At 43.2% G+C, this 13,869-nt stretch overlaps 1 protein-coding gene across 1 annotated transcript in view; it reads right to left on the minus strand.

Annotated features, from left to right (window-relative positions):
- SKAP1 (src kinase associated phosphoprotein 1) overlaps window positions 1-13,869 on the minus strand; it is a 328,856-nt gene that overhangs the window by 82,985 nt on the left and 232,002 nt on the right. The window lies entirely within an intron of this gene.

Genomic DNA, 13,869 nt, shown 5'->3' on the forward strand with positions numbered 1-13,869 from the left:
GTATTTTAATCAAACTACACCCACAATTATCATCAATTTCCATTATATATGTGATGAAAAAGGCAGTCACTGCCAAACAACTTTCATGTGGCTGGGCTCTGTATCATGTCAGTAAGGGAAGCATGGGCCAATCAAATTAATCATATTGGTTGGTACTATGCCAGTGCTACATCTCTGGCTGTATACGCACTCCTGTTTATTCTGCATCCAGCGCTGTCCCATGGCTGGTTTGGGAAGCAGTATGCACACATTAGCTCTAGTCTATATCTATCCTGTATATATCCTGTCATTCCTTTTGAAATATTGAGTTTTTTCCAAACCAGCTTCAATTAAATAAATAAATAAAAAGAACGACCTAGCTGTGTTTTAAACAGGTGATGTGCACACAACCTCCAGCTATGTGAGATACAAAATTTGGGTTCCGGCATAGGGAGATGATCTACCACTTCCATTTGGTCTTGAACATTGTGTGTGTGTGTGTGCATGTTTGTGTATGTGTAAAATTCCAGTCCAGGCTGAACTTGCTTGGAAAGCCTGTTTAGACAAGCTTATTCATTTATTGAAAAGCATTTGTATACCACTTAATACTTTAAACATACCTAAGCGGTGTTAAACAATATATCATGAAAACATTAAACCTAAAACCAGTAAACAGAAATATAAAAACACATGAAGGCGTATAAAAGCAAACCAGAAATAAACAGAGGATTCAAACCCATAAAAGTTGTCACTGTGGGATAGCTGCACAATCCTATACACATAGTCTCAGAAGTAAATCCCAGTGAATTTAGTGGAGCTCACTCTCAGGTATGCGGGTATAAGATTGCAGACATAAACAACCAAATGGAGACATTCATTGTGATGGGATAATGTGTGTTGATATAACTTTGTCATTGCTTCAGTGTGCATCCAGTTCCAAATGCAATCCACATCTGAGGGTCTTCAGCAAAACCTCTACCCTTGGAGGTGTCCACCTGTAACTACGGTATGTATAAGTTGCTAGAGCTGCAACCTACATGGCAGTTGCACCCTTTGCTCTGGAGAATCTTTCTCATCCCATGTGCGTGTCTGCAGTTTTTCGGTGTTTTAGGAAAATGTGCTCTGTAAATCTTCAGAGATGTTCTCTTTGTTGTTATTATTTCACATTTTCCAAGATTTGGTAATAAAAATTGAATCTGAGTGAATCTTGGCTCTGGTAGCAGCCCCGTGTTGGGTTTTGGACGCATTATGAAGTGAAAATACTCTCACTTCACAATACAGCCCACTTCACACTGTGAATGCATTTAATACACATCTTGGCACATCAAACTTGGACCTGTGAATCGATCCGCAGTCTGCCTCAGCCAGAGATTTACACCCTTTCTCAGACATTTACATAACCTTTTGCCTAGGCTGCTTATATTTCTTGTTAATTAGCTGAAAGCTGGAAATGTAGAGTCAATTAATTCTTCCAATTTCTCAGTGTCCAAACTAGGAAACCAGGGGGCCCAACCTAGAGAGCTGTGGTGACAGCAGCAAAGCTTATCCAAGGCATCTTGCTGCTGCAAGTGGCTGCATTGCATGATCTAACAGAGGCACCCAACTCTCAGATTGTGCACAGCACACTTGGGATACCAGTGCAGTTGGAACATGTCTCATCAACAAGAAGGTGTTGCAGAAATGCAGCACAAATAGATAAACCATGCCTAGTACACAAGCTAGTGGTATACAAGGTTCCACAGTCTATGGACATATTGTCCAATTGACAGATGATCAACATCAACATACAGCAAGCTTTTATGCACCTAAGCACAGCAAACTGCGAGAGGCAGTGAAGGATAGGCGTGCCTGGCGTGCTCTGGTCCATGGGGTCACGAAGAGTCGGACACGACTGAACGACTGAACAACAACAAAGCACAGCAAATCTTCATGTGAAAACTATTGTAGCTTGTGCTTTTTAGAAGAGGGCAAAAGGCAATCTATGGGGAAAATGTGCAATTCAAAATTTATGTAAAAAAGGTAATGGTAAAGGGGCCCCTGACCATCAGGTCCAGTCGTGTCCGACTCTGGGGTTGTGCCGCTCATTTCGCTCTATAGGGAGCCAGCGTTTGTCCGCAGACAACTTCCGGGTCATGTGGCCAGCATGACAAAGTCGCTTCTGGCGAACCAGAGCAGTGCATGGAAATGCCGTTTACCTTCCCGCTGGAGCGGTCCCTATTTATCTACCTGCACTTTGATGTGACAGGGGGAGCTCACCCCGTGGTCTAGGGCTTGCTGATCAGAAGGTCGGCGGTTCAAATCCCTGCCACGGGGTGAGCTCCCGTTGCTCGGTCCCAGCTCCTGCCCACCTAGCAGTTCGAAAACACGTCAAAATCAAACACATACATACAACAGGATGTTGTGCTCTCTAGCACTCAAAAGGATGGCCATTCTGTTTCTGAAAATATCAGCTTTTATTTTTTAAATCTATACAATAATGTAGTATGAGATGTTGTAGTGGAGATAATTAAGCTTCTAGAGGTGTTTGGCTCAGCTACTTGCCTGGCCACTGGAACCATTTATTGGCTTAGCTGCTTTCATCATCATCCAAATTTTTGAGTGATGCATTTTGAAGCAAAAGTTGAGTTTGCATTCAGAACGTGACTTTAAAAACTCAAAATCGGAACGCTTTAAACTTATTGACAACTCTTGATTGTTTTGATCTTGGAAGGCGTCAGATATAAAAACTCAATGTGCCTATTGTCAACTTACTGCCTGTTATCTAACAAATACCACTGCATGCCACTTATCAAATTCTGCTATCTAATATTGAGCACCAATTACAGTATAAATATAGATGAAAATATTGAGAGATTATATTTTAGGAATGTTCCTGCAATTAGAGAAAGCCCAGCAAATATTTTCCATTAAAATTCAGAAAGAGTGCAACCACAAAATACATTTAAAGCACTTTTAGCCACTGTAACTAACAGTCCACAGAATTTCACATGTATGAATGACAAAAATGATAACTTACCCTTAAATGCAACATCTCTCCTTTTGAATATATAGTACCTGTAAATGTATGCATGTGTATGTAATGGTATAGGAGTGGTCAATGTTGTTGGATTATAACTCCCACCATCCCTGCCCATTAAACATGCTGGCTGGGGCTCTTGAGTCCCAGAACATTCAACATTGATGGCACTAACCTTTTATGAGAAACCTGGCCACATGGGAGGAGGTCAGTGTGGCAAACTACTCTTTCAAACTCTGACCAATCTAGCAGACAGAGTATTCTCCAAAGACTAAGACGTTAGTCTGGCGATAGATGTTCTGCAGTGGTAATTGGTGGTTTGTTTATGTTCTAGAGCAAGAAATAAAAGTGGAATCTAACTGCAGGGTAGGGATGAAACTTGTTTCTAACTAGATGTGCATTTCTTCATGCTTTTTGTGTGTTTTTTATATATAGAAAGGTGTGTCATATGCACAAGGCTCTCTCAGGGGGGCAGATGTCCAGGGCCCCACTCAGCAGCATGAGAAAGACAGCCTCCTGAACACAGCAGGGCTGTCTTATCACATTTTGAAGTAAGTAAACTAATACACATTACCATCTAAAGAGCAACCCCTCCATAAGACGATTAAGGCCAGAGTCTAAAATTACCTAACTGCACCACTGGGCGTTGTAAAAAAAGGAAAGAAAAACACAAGTCCTTGCTTGCAGCTCACAATAAAAACAAGAGGGAGAGAAATAGAAAACATTTACATTACCTGGTATAGAGAGTGAAAGAAGGAAGGAAGGAAGAGTATAACAATCAAGAAGTAGGGAAGAATAAGAAGAAAAAATGGACATCAAGAGGGAAATGCAAGAGAAAAAAGCTAAGTTTTAAATAAAGTCATCAAGTGAAACAAAACAGGCCAGCTGAATATTGAGAGGGAGAGTTCCATCCAAAAGGAGCCAAGAGAGAAGGCATAGAGACAAGCACAAGGGAATGGAGGGTTAATCAGAGTATTAGTATTTGATGAACTGAAAGATCAAAGAGAACAGAAAGACAGCAATCCAGATGAATAAAGAAAGTACAAGAACATGAGGGGATTTAAAAGTTTAAAAGAATAAATTTAAAATGTTATACAAAACAATAAAGGAAACCAGTGCAGGGAAATCTATAGCGGTATAGCCATGATTACAGAATGAAAAAAGAAAAACCAAATGAGCAAAAGATGAAAAAAGACCAAATGAAACAGAAAGACAGATAAATAAAATATGCAGAAGAGACACAAGATAGAATGAGGGTTTCTGTGTGTCTCTTTGCTGCCCCGTGCTCAAATTTTTGTTGTTGCTCAGTCGTTCAGTTGTGTCCAGTTCTTCGTGACCCCATGGACCAGAGCACGCCAGGCATGCCTGTCTTTCACTGCCTCCTGCAGTTTGGTCAGACTCATGTTGGTAGCCTCGAGAACACCGTCCAACCATCTCGTCTTCTGTCGTCCCCTTCTCCTTGTGCCCTCCATCTTTCCCAGCATCAGGGTCTTTTCCAGGGAGTTTTCTCTTCTCATGAGGTGGCCAAAGTACTGGAGCCCCAGCTTCAGGATCAGTCCTTCCAGTGAGCACTCAGGGCTGATTTCTTTCAGAATGGATAGGTTTGATCTTCTTGCAGTGCACGGGACTCCCAAGAGTCTCCTCCAGCACCATAATGCTCAATTTACTTATTCTTAAATATCACAAAAAGCTACTGAAATATACTTGGAGTCAAGTGTGAATTTCATGCTCTTTATTCAGCTCATAGTAGCAATGAATGGATCTTTCCCCAAAACATCTGCTATATATACATTATTTACACAATGGGCCCCACGTGATTGGCTAATTCCAGGCTACTCCTGTAGGCCAATCAGGTAGCTGATTCACTTCCACCTGGAGCTGGATTGGGTGGCTCCTGCAGACCAATCAGTCTGCTGCATTCTGGATCCTATTGTTCTAGGATTCAGCTCAGTACATAACATCCCTCCTCTCTAAGTTCCAGTCCTGCCCAGGAGGTTGCATTCATAGTCCTCAAGGTACGCCAGCGACCTACGTATGCGTTGCAGCCTGTGGTGTTCCTTGGTGAGGGGTTCTGGTTCTGACTCGTGTTCCGAGGCTGCTGGCTGTGATGGGGCTGTTTGGTCTGACGCAACTGGCTCACTCAGTTGCAGCTCTGGTTCCAGTATCCTTTCGGCCTTGGGGGGTCCCCTCTGTACTTACTGATTCTGCCTCCCCTGCCCACCCTTCTTGCTCTACGGTTCTCACCGCCCCGCTGTCCCCTTGGGACTCCTCTGTCCCGCCCTCCTCCCGGTTTTCTCCTGGGAATCGTTGCCATAGCTGGTCGCAGTGGCGGCGCCAGCATTGCCCCCCCTCCATTAGTACGACACGGGGCCAGTCACCCTGGTGACTGTTGTGGGTACCCATGCTGGGCCTGCCCCAAAATTATTTGCGTACACTGGGTCCTGGGCCACGAAGGTCTGGGGGTTCCTGCCTTCCCCGACCACTACCTCATCCTGAGCTCTGTCGGGGTGAAGGCGATCCAGTCTAGTTGCGAGGCGCCAGCCCATTAGTAGTTCAGCTGGGCTCCGGCCGGTCATTGTGCTGTGGGTGCTGTGCTGTGCTAGAAGGAATGTGGTGAGGTGGTACTCCAAGTCCCCTTGCGTCATGCGGCGGAGGAAGGTCACAAACCCAGTTATGGTTTCCCTGGGGGCTTGCCGCTTTGCGTAGAAGGCATTTCAATGAGCTACTACTGAGGGCTGCGGTGAGAAGTGCCCCATCAGCTGTTCCATTATTGTTTCGTAAGAAACGGTAGCGACGTCTTCAGGTGCAAGGAGAGCCCGGGCGATTTCGAACATCTCCTCTCTGCAGACGCTGAAGAATGTCGCCCTCTTCTTGGCGTTGTTGGTGATACCTTTACCTTCTAGGAGGAAGGTGAAACGGGTGGCGTACCCTTCCCAGTCTCCTGATGCTGGGCTGAACGGCAAGAATCTGTTGTCAGTTGCCATTCTGAGTTCCTTGGGTGCCGGAGCTGAAGCCTGGATACACGGTGCAAGGCAGCGGTGCGGCAGGTGGTGGTGCTGCGGTTCTGTATGTGGCGGTCAGCTCAGCGGGATCCCATCCTCGTCACCAGTGAAATATACTCGGAGTCAAGTGTGAATTTCATGCTCTTTATTCAGCTCATAGTAGCAATGAATGGATCTTTCCCCCAAACATCTGCTATATATACATTATTTACACAATGGGCCCCACGTGATTGGCTAATTCCGGGCTACTCCTGTAGGCCAATCAGGTTGTGGATTCACTTCCACCTGGAGCTGGATTGGGTGGCTCCTGCGGACCAATCATACTGCTGCATCCTGGATCCTATTGTTCTAGGATTCAGCTCAGTACATAACAGCTACACTACAAACATTACATACTGCAAAACACTAGAAACACCTGGTGTTTTGTCTTCACAAGGAAACAACCCTTTGGAGTTGGTTTTGGAATTTCTCACTATGCAGGGAAGTGGGATGCTAAAATAACTTCATGTCTAGCTATCCCCACATTTCACATTTGGCCATGTCTCTGTAATAGGGTTGCTCCTGTTGATTTCATGACGAATGAACACATGGTGAGCAGGAAAAGAAACCCTGGACCTAGATGCGTTAATAAAGCAAATACACGATTCTTCCAAAATCTGTCTAACACACACCAGCTTGGCCACAAGGATCAGCATCTTCTTCCCAAAGTCCTGGGAGGTCAAGAATTCCACCCTCTGGAGCCTGCTGCCAGTCTGCTAGTGAGCGCACCAGACTCCCGTGGAAGCTTGGCACTGTTCCATGCAGTAGTTAATTTATATTGAATCTCTCCCTCACTCGCCTATCTAAAAGTGCTACTGATCATCTCCCCAGTGGCCATGTTCAGCAGCTTTTTAAGTATGAATCCCTTACCAGAAGGGGGTTCCTTCTTGTTTTGCTAAGCGGCTCTCTCTTAACATGCCAATTCATCCATGTTGTCAAATTTTCCCTCCCCTACTCCTCTCTTCCTTCACAGAACTATTTTCATTTTGGAGTTTTATGACTCTGAAAAACTCTGGGGGTGGACATAAATCCTTTCAAATGTGTCTCGAGGTGAGGTGAGACACAACTGCAGCAGCCAAACATAAGAGTTCATTTGTGCAGAATTTCACCCCACCATGTCCCGTTCTAAGCTTTTTTATTAGGGGAGAGAATAAGCTATTATTTTCTTCTTCCCTAAGTGAGAAATTCAGTGTTTAACCCTATCTTAAGGACCAAGGTTCCCCCCAGATGTGCAAGCAGCAGCCCACATTCAGGATTGGGTACCAAAGTACAAAGGAAAAGGCTAAAAAGTATCTCTTCTCCCAGAAAGCTAGGCATATTATAGTCAATGTGTTTAGAAGACTCTCTTACAAGGGGCTGGAATGGCTAGACTGGCTAGTGACCACTGCTATCTGTTTAGGGTTGTAATTGTGGTTTTCTCTGCAGTGTTCAGTATGGTTTTACCTGCTCCTTACTGAACAGGCTAAAAAAGTCATATTGCCCATAAACATGCTCACTAGCATTCTCACCTCTTGGGATGTCAGCAAATAGAACGCTGACAACTAATGCATGTTCTCTAAGGAAAAAGGAAATATCAGCTTGGTTAGGAAAAAGCTCACATGAGGATATGGCATAGCAAGGGTTATGTTCTATTGGCAGGAAGGTAGGGAAAGAGGTAGGAGTGATGAGCAGGCACAGAAGCTGAATCCTAGGAAAGTCACTGGAAAAGCACCCAGATTAGTAGCAGTGGGTTAAAAACCAAGGATTTTAGCCAGATGAAGATGGCAGAGGCCTAAGCTCCACCATTGCTATTACTGCTTTTGATTCCAATGAAGCAAATGCCCCAAGCCAGTGGGACTGAGTGAAAAAAGTAAGTGCTTGTGTCTGGGACATAGCTGTCAACCCTCCCCGCTGTTCCCCACTGCTATACACATAGCTGTCAACCCTCCCTGCTGTTTCCCAATGCTATAATAAGGGAATTTCCCACACAAAATCGAAAAGGTTGACAGCTATGGTCAATCCAGATTCAAATTCTATCTTTGCCATTGGAATCCCAAAAATTGCAACAGCAACATTAGACAATGTGAATGCTGATGCATCCAATGGATAAACACAGCCTCCGCCTGGGCTACCTCATGTAGATATCCATGTAGCTTACAACAGTAAAACTAGAACAACTGGGGCCTATATGATCATTTAGAGGACCATAGAGATTGTACTGAAATGTGTACTCAGTTTTCCTACTATCACCTGAGTCTAACTGCCACACTCTTCTGGCGGAAGTGTGGGAAACAGAAATAGCACTGGGGCTAAAAGTGGATTCTTCTTCTTCCTGGCAACCAAGTACTTGCAGAAAGTTTCACAGTTGCCTCCAATAATCAGCACAGAGTGGTGCCTGAACTGGTCACAACAGTCCACTGCACAAGCACTATTGAAGACCTGCCACTCTTAAAGTGAAGACGAAGCCCTACCACCACCACCCCATTTCAAATTTAAGGCACAGCAGATCTTGATAGCTGTCTACAGTTCATCCCTTTTCAGACTATGCCTCTATCTCCTGCCTAAGGCAGCGTCTTTGGCCTGCCTCACGGTAAGGCCAGCTTTGCATAAATGACAAATATTAAAGTGTGCCTCTTTATTGAAACCCATCCCCCTCTCCCCTTGTGTTAAAGCCCGCAAATCTAAATGTCATCTTGCAGCGCACATTTATAATTACCAACACAGGCCTGGTACATGGGGAGAAATCTGCCAGTATGAATATTAACATTAATGTGCCCAACGCCAGCTCGCCGATCCCGCTGGCAGGAGCATAAAAAATGCTTGAGTGAAACTTTTATTTAGACGTTAAAAGATTCCAAACCTCAGCGGGGGTGACAGAGGCAGCCCGTGTGAGTTCCCATCACCGCTCGTGCTTGAATTGAATTACACCGGGGGGAAGGCGGGGAGATGACAGTGAGCTGCCGCGCTTATTTAATCTCATTTGCTATCAGTACATTGCCAGCATGGGGCTTCCCCTCAACTCCATTCCTCAAGAAATAAGGCTGCAGGAAAACAGTGCAGACTCACTTGCTCCTTTTGCAGAAGCCAACAACAGGATGTAGTCCAACCAGAATCATGATAGCAACTGATCATGTAACGTAATCCAAGGTTGTAGAAAAAAAAGGAAAATATATGGGCTAATTCTTGTCCTGGTTCCTTAGAATGGTTCCAGGTAAGGATACATGTTCCTTTGTTTCTGAGGAATGCATAGCTCACTAAAGTTACTGCAGGTCTGACAGACAAGTGCACCTGGATGTGCATTTCACCTCTACTTCATACCCCTACCCTGCCAGCCCAGCTTGCACAAGACTTTGCACATGAAAATTCAGTTGGGCAGAATGTAACATAAGGAAAACTAACAAGGAGTCACACCTTATGAATTTATTACGGTGCAAGCTTTTGTGAACTGGAGTCTAGTTCAGGCTAACAACAACAACAACAATTTTATTATTTATACCCTGCCCATCTGGATGGGTTTCCCTAGCCACTCTGGGCAGCTTACAGCATATATAAAACATAGTAAAATATCAAACGTTAAAAACTTCCAGATACAGGACTGCCTTCAGATGTCTTCTAAAAGTTATGTAGTTCTTTATTTCCTTAACATTTGAAGGGAGGGTGTTCCATAGTAAGGCCGCCACTCAGGACCGGATTTAGATGAAGAGAGGCCCTAGGCTAGTCCACTTGTGTGGCCCCTCCCCACCCCCCACCCTCACAACTAGAAGAAAATGGAACAGTGTTATAAACAAAATTGAGTGAACCCAAGGATGATGACGGGTATTTAAAATTCTGCAATTCACAATTTCTCTTCTAAAGGACATAAGATATTATTGTTAAATACCATGGTGATTTTTAAAAATGCATAAAATTAACACTAATGTTGTAATGTTATTCTTAAAAATAACGGGTGAAGGCATCTGACCCTTGCCTGAATCTCATAACTCTCCTGACAGGTGATTTAGTCTGTAGCCACAGTGTGGAAATAAAAGATGAGATTGCCCACCAGATACAAGGCACTCTACTATTCAAATTAGGCCCCAGTATTTTTGTTACAATACCCTTCTCAATGAAGTAATCAATTTTAATCTAGAATTTAAATTCTCAAAACTTTCTTATTTGTTAATTCGAGCAAGTAAACTACTGCTCTCACTTCATTACAAACAGTATTTCTACCTGCAACACACTTAAGCAAACCTGCTCCTCTTCCTTAGACATATATTTTGTTGCCATTTGCAACTGTAGCTGCCTCTGAATAGTTATCATTTAACTCTTTGGGGAAATAATTAGCATCACATATGTGCATGGAAGTTGCCGAACCAATTAACCAACTAGAAGGATTACTGTTAATAGCACCAGTTTTCCTATAACTGGATAGTTTTGATGAACTGCAAATTCATCAAAATGTTGCTGGATAGTTTTGATGAACTGCAAAAGCATTTTTAGTTTGCTTTCTGTTGCCACCCCAGAACTTTTCTTTATTAGTGCCACTTTGTTTTGTATGATTCCTTGCAAATGAAGGAAAACAACTTTTCTGCTTATATATGTTGATAATATAATTTTGGCTACTGAGAACAAACAAGATTGTACAAAAACAGTCCTGAATGTGACAAAGGTGACCTGTTTGTTTGTTTGCTTGCTTGCTTTCTTAACAGCTGTTGGGAATTTCAAGGTCCCTGCTCTCCCTTCTTATGGTCTTTGTACTGGACCTGGAGACTCCAATAGAGAGCATTCCATGTCAAGAAGGAGGGCAAATGGGCACCCTATCAAATGACAGGGCAGGAGCTACACAGAGCAGGGCCTTTTCACTGGTGGCGTCCATTGTATGGCTCGCTCTTCCCAGACCTGCTCTCTTTTGGCCTGTGTTTTGGAGCTTTATAATTTAGGAAGACTTAAGAACTGGCTGACAAGTCTTATCAGTTTCTGATGTATGAGCAGATTTTATTTGCTACTATTCTGGGCTTCTGGTACACCAGGGTTTACACCAGCATAGGGTAGTGCTTATGCAATTGTGAATAAAAGGTTAATTGTCTTGGGGTTGGGGGAGCGGAAAGAGGTAACAAAACTGATTTCCAATAAATGCCCCCCTTCATTTCCATAACAAGTTCTTGAGTCTATACTCTGAATAGTGACACCAGGGACCTAGAAGGTACAGGGCTTGTCAGTCCAACCCCTGCACAGTCTCATCAGGGCTGACCTCAAGGCAATTGGAGCAATTGGGCCAAACTGGGCCCCACGTGCCACTCCTAAGGGGCTCCCCGCACCAGGGCAATCTAGATGGATTTTATTTATATCTATAAGATTTTGCAGACTTTGGCTGTGAACTGGGGCCCTACAAAAAATAAAAAATAAAGTTGTGCCCCACTGCTTCAAATTGGGCCCCTTTGGTTAGCCCTGAGTCTCATAGTTGCTGGGCCTGAGTTGCCCTGCCCTTGCATGAAGTCTTGGGTTTACAGTTTTGGGAGAGGGGAGACTGCGGCACTGGGGAGCAGGCAGGCTGGTGAGGCCTCCTAGATTTAGAGGCCCGAGTTGCCCTGTCCTCGCAAGAAATCTTGGGTTTGCAATTTTGGGAGAGGGGAGGTTGCCTGCTGGGGAGCGAGCGGGCTGGCGAGGCCCCCTAGATTTAGAGGCCCTAGGCTTCAGCCTACTTAGCCTATACATAAATCTGGCACTGCCGCCACTACCGAGAAGGACTTCTGCCTTTTCCCCTGTAACTTCGCTTCTCGCAGTGAGGGAACCAGCAAAAGACTCTTGGAGGACCTCAGTGTCCAGGCTGAACTATGATGCTGGACAAGTTCATTCAGGTATTCTGAGCCAAGGCTGTTTAGAGCTTCAAAGGTCAGCCCCAACACTTTGAATTCTGCTTGGAAACGAACTGGGAGACACTGAAGATCCTTTAGGACCAGTATTATATAGTCCTGGCGGCCACTCCCAGGTACCAATCTAGCTGCCGCATTCTGGATTAATTAATTAATCAATTAATCAAATGCCGCTGAGAGATCCAGTAGAACTAGGAAACAGCTCTCACCTTTGTCCCTAGCCTAACAGAGTTTCTAGCCTATAACTAGTTCTATTCAGTATTAGTTTTACAGGTTTTCAGTCATAAATCTATTCCCCATTTTTTTGTGAGGACATAAAATGTACATTTATATTTTACATGTTTTGGTATGCACTTTCTCTTAAAATACATATTTTGTACACATTTTCCTCTTAAAATGTACATATTTGTACACTTTTCTATGGATTTTCTTATAAAATAACATTTAATGAATTTTTGAAACAAAACTGCATCACAAAATTTCAAGAAGTGTGCAGTCTGTTGTTAGCTGCATACTGATCCAACCATAAGTCGGAAACAGCAAATTAGGTTGGTTCTCTTAAAAATGCTGAGTGGACTGAACTGAAATAATCTCTACAAGCAGACACATGCACCTCCCACATGTGGGAGTACTCACCAACATTTTCTCCAACACAGATTTATCTCCGGCATTTGCAGTAAAGTGACTACAAATTTGGGAGAAGATACTGGATTTCTCAAAAACAGGTATATAGACCTCCCAAACTTGGAAGTTTGGAAGGCTTTCCTTTGGATGTTTTTTTCTTTGAAGAAAAAAAATATTTTAATCAACATAGCCTTTAAATAACTTTTCTATAATTTTGAATGTGAAACCAGATGATAATTTGCATTTGTCAAGAATTGGGGATTTTACCCTAAGAAATCTCAAACATCCTCCCCAAAATGCTATGTGTTTATGTGTGTGTGTGTGTGTGTGTGTGTGTGTATGACATTTTCTCAAAAAAGAGAAGCAAGATTACTTACACAAAGGACAGGTGTGAGATACCTCTGTCATCTCCTACCCATTCTCTCAGCTCTCACAGAACAATTAAGATGAAATCTAGAGAGGAGTGCAGCATGTTTTCAAACCAGCTCTTTGTTTTTAAGGCCTCTCTGTGCCACCTCAAAGGAGAGATGAACCATTAAGCAGCAAATACACACCAGAATATCCTATTGCTGTCTGGCTCCCCTAAAGTCTAATGTTTAGGTCTGGAATTCAGACAAAGGACAGCACCTTTGGGAAGTGAAGAAAGCAGCCCTTGCCCGGCCATGGCACAATAGTTCTGGAATGTCATGCTCTACCCCTTCAAATGCGCAAATCCCTATAAGCCCCTATAAACAGAAGGTGCTTTTAAAAGTACAGGCTGTTTATGACCTTGCAGATTAAAACCAGCACTTTAAACTGGCCCTATAAACCAACTAACAGAGATTTATAAAATTGGAACCAAATGAGGTTTCTGAACACCATTCAAAGGCAGCTCCACATAGAATATTTTGCACTAACTTAATCTCGATGTCACCAGAGCATAAATATTGGTAGCACTATCCTTGTTTTTAAAGTACAGCATGTGTGAGTTGGAGGTTACTTCCAGTCCCAAAGCCATGGGAGAAAAACCAGTTTAACAAGTAACCTAGTGTCATCATTAAATTAACTATTCACTTTTGTCCTGACTCCAGATAACGTTTGAATAAGTAATTCCCAATAAAGAATCCTGAAGGATTCCACTGTTAGCTTTCCTTCACTATGAAAGCTGTCCATTCATTATTATTCTTGTTTCTTTATGTCTGAACCAGTTACTGATAAATAAGAGCCCCCATTCTCTTGTCCCATGATCGTTAAGTTTAACAATTTCTTATCTATAGCATGTTACTTTGTCAATCTGTTCAAAAAAAGTCCTGCTTATCACCTATATTTAACATTATTATTGTGGTATGCCGGTGGGCGGGGGGAGTTTCAGGGGTTGTTACTGCTCCTTTTCTTA

Source organism: Lacerta agilis, chromosome 14 (assembly GCF_009819535.1).
Source record: "Lacerta agilis isolate rLacAgi1 chromosome 14, rLacAgi1.pri, whole genome shotgun sequence".
Lineage (NCBI taxonomy): Eukaryota > Metazoa > Chordata > Lepidosauria > Squamata > Lacertidae > Lacerta > Lacerta agilis.